This window comes from Lycorma delicatula, chromosome 9 (assembly GCF_047948215.1).
Source record: "Lycorma delicatula isolate Av1 chromosome 9, ASM4794821v1, whole genome shotgun sequence".
NCBI classification, from domain to species: Eukaryota; Metazoa; Arthropoda; class Insecta; order Hemiptera; family Fulgoridae; genus Lycorma; species Lycorma delicatula.
The window spans coordinates 103,155,392-103,164,761 of record NC_134463.1 but is presented as its reverse complement, the minus strand read 5'-3'; the positions used below and the strand labels follow the sequence as shown (position 1 = coordinate 103,164,761).

General features: G+C 29.3%; 1 pseudogene; it reads left to right on the top strand.

The window, feature by feature from the left end:
- The first annotated feature begins 7,075 nt into the window (after positions 1 to 7,075).
- On the top strand, positions 7,076 to 7,165 carry LOC142330784 (U6atac minor spliceosomal RNA; annotated as a pseudogene).
- Positions 7,166 to 9,370: the final 2,205 nt, after the last annotated feature.

Below are 9,370 nucleotides of genomic sequence, written 5' to 3'. Positions count from 1 at the left end.
TCATGTGAGTTGAAAAGTAGTAAAAATTGGTACTTTTGAGTTGGTATTGTAATTAAATATGCGTTTAATTAAGTATTTATTAACTAAGTATCACTCTAGATTTTTAAATTTATTATTATGAAGCGTGTTTTATGTTTCAAACTCATCTCGGTAAATATACCTTATCTTTTACATTAATTTTTGTCGAAATAATATATTTTGAAAAAGGAAAGAAATATTACGCTCGTAGTGTAAAAATAATAAAAACTTTTTAAGATCAAACGAGGAAATTTATAAAAATATTTGAAAAACTTAATCGACAAAATTAAAAAACGAAGAATAATACTTTACATTTAAAAAGATCAAATGAAGAAAGATTTGCACCTGTTTTAATTTTGTAAATGATGAGCTTCCAAAGATAGCAAAGGATCTCAAGGAGATCGTAGTAAGGGCTGAAGAAATTTTAGACAGGGAAATTTTGAAGGAAAACGTACACGAGTTTAAAAGATTAAAAGTAGCTCAAGCAAAAAGATGAAACGACAACAGGAGAATCACTGATGAACACAGGAACGATTAGGAAAATTACAACTGATTGATGGCAAAAGATTAATAATCTTATTTCTTTAAAAAAATATAAAGTTTGTTAAAAAATTTTAATTTGTTTGGCCGATTCGGAAAAAAGAGAATTGTCGGTGGGGACTTTCAAACTTCTACTGGTAATAGTTTACTAGGCAGTACTTTAGCTACGCAGAGTAGCAAATGTTTCATGCTACACAGATCCTATTTTAGTTAAATAAAAAGTTATTTAAGTATTGTATTTTATTATTTTTTTTAAATGTAAAAATTGTCATCCCTACTTTTCTACCCTTTGATTTGATATACATTTTATAGGTTTCAAGTACTTCGGACTCTTAAAATCTTATTTATTTGTAGGTTTTCAGGATTTATGCATTCCTCCTATACATCATAATAGTTTGCCTTTTTTTTTACTGAGAATTGATTTATCAATTTACGCTCTAAAAGGAAATCGAGAGGAATCAAACGTAGAATAGGAACTGAGAACACATTTAATTAAATTCATATGAATGCTGGGAATTTTCTAGGTTTTATATGACATTTATTTATTCATGAGTTTAATTATTTCATTTAGATATATTGTTTTTATTTAACCTATTTTTTTCTTAACATTTTTATTTATATTTCAAATTAAAAAAAAAATTCTATTTTTTTTTTTTTGTAGTTTTTATGACTCCTTTTTTCTATTCTAGTCACAAACGTGATGTAATCTTATTTATGAGAGTGAGATTCCACACATACAAGATTTCCTTTTGAGAAGGTTATCAACAAGCGTGAATAATTACAACAACAAGATTCAAGATTCCAAACATAGGTTTCATACATATACGTAAATACAGTCTTTATCCAGGAATCTGAAAGCTTATTTATCACAATTCGCTTGCTTAATCAAATAAAAGATACGTATATACTTCTGTATAAAGTTCTTCGTATAATCTTTCAGACCAAATCCTTATTTAACGTAAGTAATGTTTCGAAAGCTTTGCTTATGTAGTTATATTTAATTTTAATGTTTTTAAAAACATAAAAAAAGCTTTATTAATGTAGCGGTATAAGTAAAGGTACATGTAAGGGAAAACTTTATAGGATAAAAAACTTTTTAAATGTTAAGAAACACATTTCAAATATTACTGCTTAATTTTAAATAAAAATTTTACATAGGACAGGAACAACTTTACTAAAACTTGTAGATTTGGAAAAAATGTATAATAACGGCTTTATTATTTTTTTACTGGAATTACTGCTTCTTCTCTTATATTAAATAACTTTCTATTTTTTAAATTACACCGAAAATTTATTACTCGTCGAAAGACGGACTGGCCTACTGTATAAGAATGTAGATCTATGTCCTTAATTAAATACGATCATAGGAAGTAACTTTATTCATAAATAATACACTTGACTTGAGAAGTTTAAAGTTTAAGTGAACCGAAACGTTTATCAATATCACAAACCAACGAAAAATTAAAAATGTTATTGGGTTTTACTTTCCCGATTAATAGATTAATTGAAAACTAATCGATCAACTGAAAACGAACATTTTTGTAGATCATAACATTTTGAACAGGCGTAGATTTAGAATCCAAGGCTTCACATTCAGGTGCAAACCGCTCTTCTCGTCTGCCTTGTCTTTCCCGTTTAGCAACTCGTGAATGTGTGCTCTTCAAACTTGAAGGACTTGTGTCCGCTTTGCACCGCTATCTAACCTCCTTTATCCTTTACTGCATAAGCATTCGGGTTGAAAACTTTTCTAAAGAATCTGATGTTCCGATAAAAGTCTCTTATATCGTTAGCAGTCTTCTTCCGCTTTATCCACTATTTTATCAATCCGTTCTCGTTTTTTTCTTTCTTAAAGTTTCGGTAGTTTCTCGCAATCCGGTTTTGTAGTTTTCTCGATCGAATCCACTTCTTGTCTGCAGCCAAATATTTTTAACTTTCTTTCTTTCTACGATTTCTTTCTTGCTGCAGTCATCATCAACTTCGGAAAGTTTGACTTTCTTTTTCTAAATCCGCACACCTCCTCAAAGACTGTACACTGGATATTTATCCATTTTTTATACTCTACTCTCGCCTGAACTATTTGTTCCTCTAAAATGTTTAATTTGTTTGCCAGCCTTTTTTCTAAACTCCTGTAATGTTTCATTGATTTTAAAATTTTCAAATTTATCGCTTTGTAATGGCTTTGATCCTTTTATTTTTCTAGTTATTCTTCGGTTAAACTAAACCTACACTAGCTTGTGGTCTGACCTGCATTCAGCTCTTTTAACGCTACTAACGTTACGGTGCTTGTATGTCTACGATCGATAAGGACACGGTCTATTTCGTTTTTCGTCGCACCCATCTAGAAAGAGCCCCAACTGTCCTTGTTGACGGATTTTCTTTGAAAAAATGTGCTTACCGCTTTCACATCTCCAGCTATTGCCAAACTGAGAAGTTTAATCTGATTATCGTTTGATGTATTGTGAAGGCTTTCTCTTTCCGCAACATCCTTATGGAAGTAATTACATCTCCCTAGATTATTTTGGCATCATAACTTATTCCACTCTTCTTCCAGCATTTGATAGAATGAATCCTTTGAGCTCTTAACGTCGTCGTTTACCTCTTCAGAGGGTGGAAAGAAACTTAGGATCGATATATTACTAAATCTATCCCTAAATCTAATATTGCATATTCTTTCATGTTTGGCCTCAAATTTGATCACAGGCCTTTCCATCCTTTTATATGTATCAAAATCATCGTATTCATCCATTTTGTATACCCCTGTTTCAGTGCCGCTAAAATACATGGTATAATATTTTCTGCTTATTTTTCCAGCATACGGCCATCTAGTTTCTCGCAAAGCAACGATGTTCATTTTGTAATTATTCATTTCTTCTGCCAGGATATCGTTTCCTCTGGGTACTGCTTAAGTTTTCAAATTCCATGTTCCAAGCCTTAAATTTGTTTGACATATTCGACTTGTAATCCGTACGTTCGTCCTGCATCCAAGGCTAGTTAATGTCGCTTCGTAAATTGGCCTTTATCCGAGGCGGGTTGTTTGCCGACCTTGAGTATCGGTTTCGGGTCACCTGGCTTTAGCTTACTTCATCGATGCCAAGCCCACCGAAAAGGAGTTTCCCCTAGCACCACGGAGAGATATTCTGACAACTCTTGCTTATACCTTCATTTTCACACCGCTGGGTCTGGCGGTTCGATGTTTCCGCTAGTAAGCGGAGAATGTAACTCTGCCTGCTATCGTTCTTCGGCAGGGGTTAATGTAATAATTTACAATATTAGAGAGAATAAAATACTAAAAACAAAATAATTTTTTCCCTAGCTATTTTTAAATTTTATTTAACCTTTTTGTCGGTTTATATGCGTTCATTGTGCAACTTTGTTTTTTTAAAAGTTAATAATAATTTTCAACTTAATCATTTAGAAATAAATATTAATCTCTACTTTAAAATCCCAAACATATTCAGCAACATCGTCACCAGTACTGGATTTTTATATTTATATTTCAATTATTTTTAAGCTAATTTATAAAACGTTATCTGCCGAAAGGTGTTAGCAGTGTACTTTAATTTATGTATTTTACAAGCGCCCTTGTAATTGTTTACGTAATAGAATTAATTAATTTTTCCACTAGTAGCCTATCTGAATGAGTAATTACCATGTAATTACAGCTATAATTTTTAACTTTAACTACGCGCGAAATATGTTTTTGACACAATATAATTTAACTAACTTTTATTATTTACCGCTTGTTTTACATAATCAAATTACAGCATACTTGTTTAAGTGCACTTTTACCCTCTAAAGTAATTTATGAACTAAAGTTAATGAAATTATTTTTTACCTGCTCGTATTCTAAAAATAAAGACAAAATAATGTCAGCGCTACCCGTTTTATAACGTACGTAAATGTAAAACATTATTTAGTCTCTGTGGCGTTGAGTAATACAGAGCTCTTTCTTTTGAAAAATAACTAAGAATCAAAGAATTAACCTTTAACATTAAACTTTTTTTATATATAACATGGCTTCCTTGCCTACACACACTCGTGCGCGCGCACATATGAATTGTACATAATATCTACATTTCAGTAGATTTGTTTTGCTGATACGCAACAAAATGATCGGCTAGGTAAACAGTGTAGGAAAGTAATTGTCAATTTTTTAAATATACCAAATAATTTAGTGCGGTATTTATATTATTCCTGTATAGCTAACCGACTTTAAGTAGTAATGGTATCATATACATGAGATGCATTTTTTTTTTCTTTTTACTGTTTAGCCTCCAATTACTACCGTTTAGATAATTCTTCAGAGGATGAATGAGGATGATATGTATGAGTGTAAATGAAGTGTAGTCTTGTACATTCTCAGTTCGACCATTCCTGAGATGTGTGGTTAATTGAAACCCAACCACCAAAGAACACCGGTATCCAGATCTAGTATTCAAATCCGTGTAAAAATAACTGGCTTTACTACAACTTGAACGCTGTAACTCTCGACTTCCAAATCAGCTGATTTGGGAAGACGCGTTAACCACTAGACCAACCCGGTGGGTTACATGAGATGCCTAAAACAGTTATGGTTTTTTGAGGTATGTTGTACGGGCGTTCACCAACAGTGCACTCATTTAACCCCCTTTACCTTAGCAGGCGCGCCTGTAGAGAGCACAACACTAATAGCTCACCGAACCTTACTGATCATTAACCCGCTATTGCGTGAACATCTTTACATATTTATATTTTGTTTGTTCACATACAGACCGAAAAATGCAGTGTTTTCACCACCCGTACGGGTCAATTTCACTCCTAGTTTATAAAGAACAACGAAAACTGCTGGAAATTGTTTTATTTACGTTTTAATGGAAGATTTTACGAAGCCCATTCATGTATAAATTATTTTGTAATTTTTCTTTTAGCATTTCAAACAGATACTTATATCAAATTCAAAAGTGTCGATAGACGAATCTGCTAGAATTAAAGGTCCTGTAACCAGACGTTGAAATCGTTCATTTCTTAAAAATATAAGTCAGTAAATATCATACAGATTGCAGAATGTGAAATGTTTGGGATATCTACATAAATAATAATATTACAGGGAGGTTAAATTTGAATCTTAACTTTATAAGTAAAATTTTATCATTTGTATTCTTATAATATGCGTTCATTTTTTAATTAGTGTTTTTGTATCATTAAAATATTACCTACATCAGTATTTAGTTAACTCAGGTAAACGGTACGCAGTTGTCTGTTACAAAATATTCTAATCTATCGTATAATCTTCGATAGATTGACAGTTCGTGTAATGAGTTTTAATAAGGTACTTTGTACATAATTTGGGGCTCTCAGGTTGTATAGACCTATCGGTTTTGTTTCTCACTCTTTATATTTTGTTTTCCTTTCTTTATAATTTCAGTTTTATTTTCTATAATCATTACTCGTTATACCAATTTAACGTTTTAGTTGTGTAATATTACTGTGTATTATTATAATATTTACGACTGTAAATCTTTAAAAAATGCTACGGGTCTTTTTATTTAGCATAATAATACAACACCCCGTCATTTTCTCTTAATAAAGATTATTACAAATATTAAAACAAAAATTGTATTATTTTAACGTTTTAATATTTAAAATATTCTATCATTTCCTATTTAATTTTCTTCTTAAATAATTAAAGGCGCCTTTAGTTTATTTTTAACATATACCTTTAAAAACTACACACAAAAAAATTTTCATTTCTAATATATTTGTTTTGTAACGAAGTACGCCATAAATAGTGTTATGAATTTGACAAACCATTTTTATAACTGAAAAAAGAAATATTTATCACCCGTCTGACCTATAATTTATACGATACCAAAACATATATTATACAAAGTAATATAAATTCACGTGTTAAAATATTGATGACTAGTTTTCAAGATGTTAAAAGGAATTCGTGTCCCTTAGGGTAGAGGTCATCTGAAATGTGATTCCTTGAAGGGCAAAGGTACACTCCATTGACCCTAATAGTCGCAAGATTCCCCCTTCAATACCTATCTAGCATTTAATGGCCGGGAGAAAGCTCAAACCGGCATGAAAAGGGAATTTCTTGGCTTAGAATTCTTTTTACTTTTAATATTTTGATGAGTTTTATTTACATTATGATTTTTTTTAATTTTCAATATTATATATTATTTTTAATTTATTTTTCGTAAAATAACGGTTTCATACTACGTCTAGAAATGAAGATTTAATTATTTTAAAGAATTACCAAAAACAAACAATATACAAAATGTTAATTAATGTTAATTTTTAACGGATAAATATAAAAGTCCATAACATTAAAAATATGTTTATTATATATAGAATTTTTTTTAATCAAATAAATCGATCTCTCAAATCTTTTAAAACTATTAAACAGAATAACAATCTTTTTTTGGGGGCTTTATAACAAAAAGAAATATGTAATTTCTTGTCAGAAAAATATAGAAAAGGACAAGATTTAATTTGGTTTATTAATTTTCTCAACAGTTTTGTACTTATAGTGTTGTTTGAAAGGAGAGACGGTTAGCACTCCGCTAGACAAGTTCTGTACAGTAATTTTAAAAAAAATTGATTACTTCAACAATTTTTTTTAATTTCATTTATTAATGAAATTAAAAAAAAATAAATAAAATAATTTACTTATACTGTAGTTTATTTTATTTATAAAATAAATATCTATAATTTAAAGAATGTATATTGCTATCGTTTTATTATTTATTAATTAATGATTTTTTGTGAATAATAAAAATAATATTAAAGCACATTTATTACGATCGTATATCGTATTTTTAAAAACGTTTGTATGTATTGTGGATTTTTTTCAAATACATGTACGGTTGCGTATTCCATTTTGCAAGAGGAGGCATTGCTTACGAAATATAATTTAATTTCTTCCACTCCTGTTTAACATTACGGTGATTTATCGCTATGCAAACCGAATTTCAACCAAATTTAAGTGCAGTTCTCTGCAGTAAAGCATAAAAATAATATTAATTACGAATATTTCATTGGAAAATAGTTACAACAGCCAAGTATATATTAAGAGAAAACAAATTATTTATTTTATTTTTACCATAGAAGGTTATTGATATGATAATTCAGTAAAATCTAATAATTTGACTAGAATGAAAGATTATCATCGGAAATTTGCTTACCTAGTAAAACAAGAAATGAAGATTTTATTTATGAATGGCACGATATTTTTTTTTTCGTTTTGAAATCCTCTAAATGAATATGTGATTTTTTGAATACAAAAAGTAAGAGCCAACAAATAAAATATTTGAAAAGAAAAGTCAGCGTTTTCTTTTTGAATTAATTTTATTTAAAAATATAACTCAATGTAACATAAAAGTAATTTTCAGTAATACAATTACATTTATGACGTCATGTTTCACTAGAGGGAATTTTCCCTTGGCAGGTATTATTATTATTCCCAAGGGGTGTGAAGCCTGATTTGCATGGAGTCCACTATAATAGCCCTGCGGTAATTGGCGTCTGGCGCCCGAGTTAGAATTATCCACCTCTCTCCCTCTTTTGACTAGAATATCCCTCAAATCCTGCTCTTTTCTACATCCCTTTTCATCTATACGCGTAACACAGCCCTTTAACGTTCCTTCATTCGTAACTTCCCCTCTTTCTGTAATAATAATAGTAGATTTAGCCTGGACAGAACACCGACCGTACTGTCATGAGAAGAGATGCGACAAAACTTTACTCTCTTTCTTCTTCTTCTTCTTCTACGGTTAGTCACTCACTATCGCACGGTTCAGTTGCGGAAGGGTTAATACAAATTCATACTTGTCATTCCATACATTGTTCACAAAACTTCCATTTTCATTCCCTTACATAATAATAATACCAAGCACATACCATTTTGAATTGTACAAACTGATGAAATATTTTATAAAATTACAAAACTTATTTGAATTCGTTTTGTGAATTGATTAATAAAAATTCTTGTAGAATAATTTATTTTTATGTTAAATTGTAAATTTAAAAATTAAACAACGTTAAATGGATTTTCGTTGTTTTTAAATAAATATAAAAAAATCTTATATGGACGCCACATGACTTCTATTTAAGTCTATTAAATTACATATACACATTTCTGCTTCACTTTATTTAAACTTATTTCATTTGAAAGTGAGATACGATTCTCTAGTTCTTTAATAAAGGGACAGTTACACAATTGCTAAAATATTAGTTTTTATTAAAGTTAAATATTTATACAATTATTAATTCAATAATCTTACCTGAGATATTAGGTTAGAGCAAAAGTCCCTTGATTACTCTTTAAATAAATTGTTTCCCAAATAATCCAATAATAAAAACCGCATATTTTGCACCGTAAGGTCAAGATTATTATTTGTAACCAATATACAAAAGATCACTAAACGGAAAAAATTAAGATTTTACTTTTCAATTAATATTAAATAATCAGATGTTTCATCAAATCTATTACATATACACATATGCAATAATGCCTATTAAATTACATTTACACATTTTTACAGTTTATAAATTTAAGTTTAAACAGTACATAAAATTTTTTTGTATTAATAATTTTTTTTTCTTTATTATCACCGAATTACTATTTATTGTAATTTTTTTTTACAATCACGGGTTAATAATTATTAAATCAATACATTTAAATTAAAAAAAAGAAAAGTTAAAAAAGTTAAAAAAAAAACAAAAGGAGATGAAGTCTTATTCGAACTTTCCCCTAAGATCCAAATATTTCATTAATTAAAATTTTAATTTTAATTTCGATTGCAATCAAAAAGAGAGTTGCACA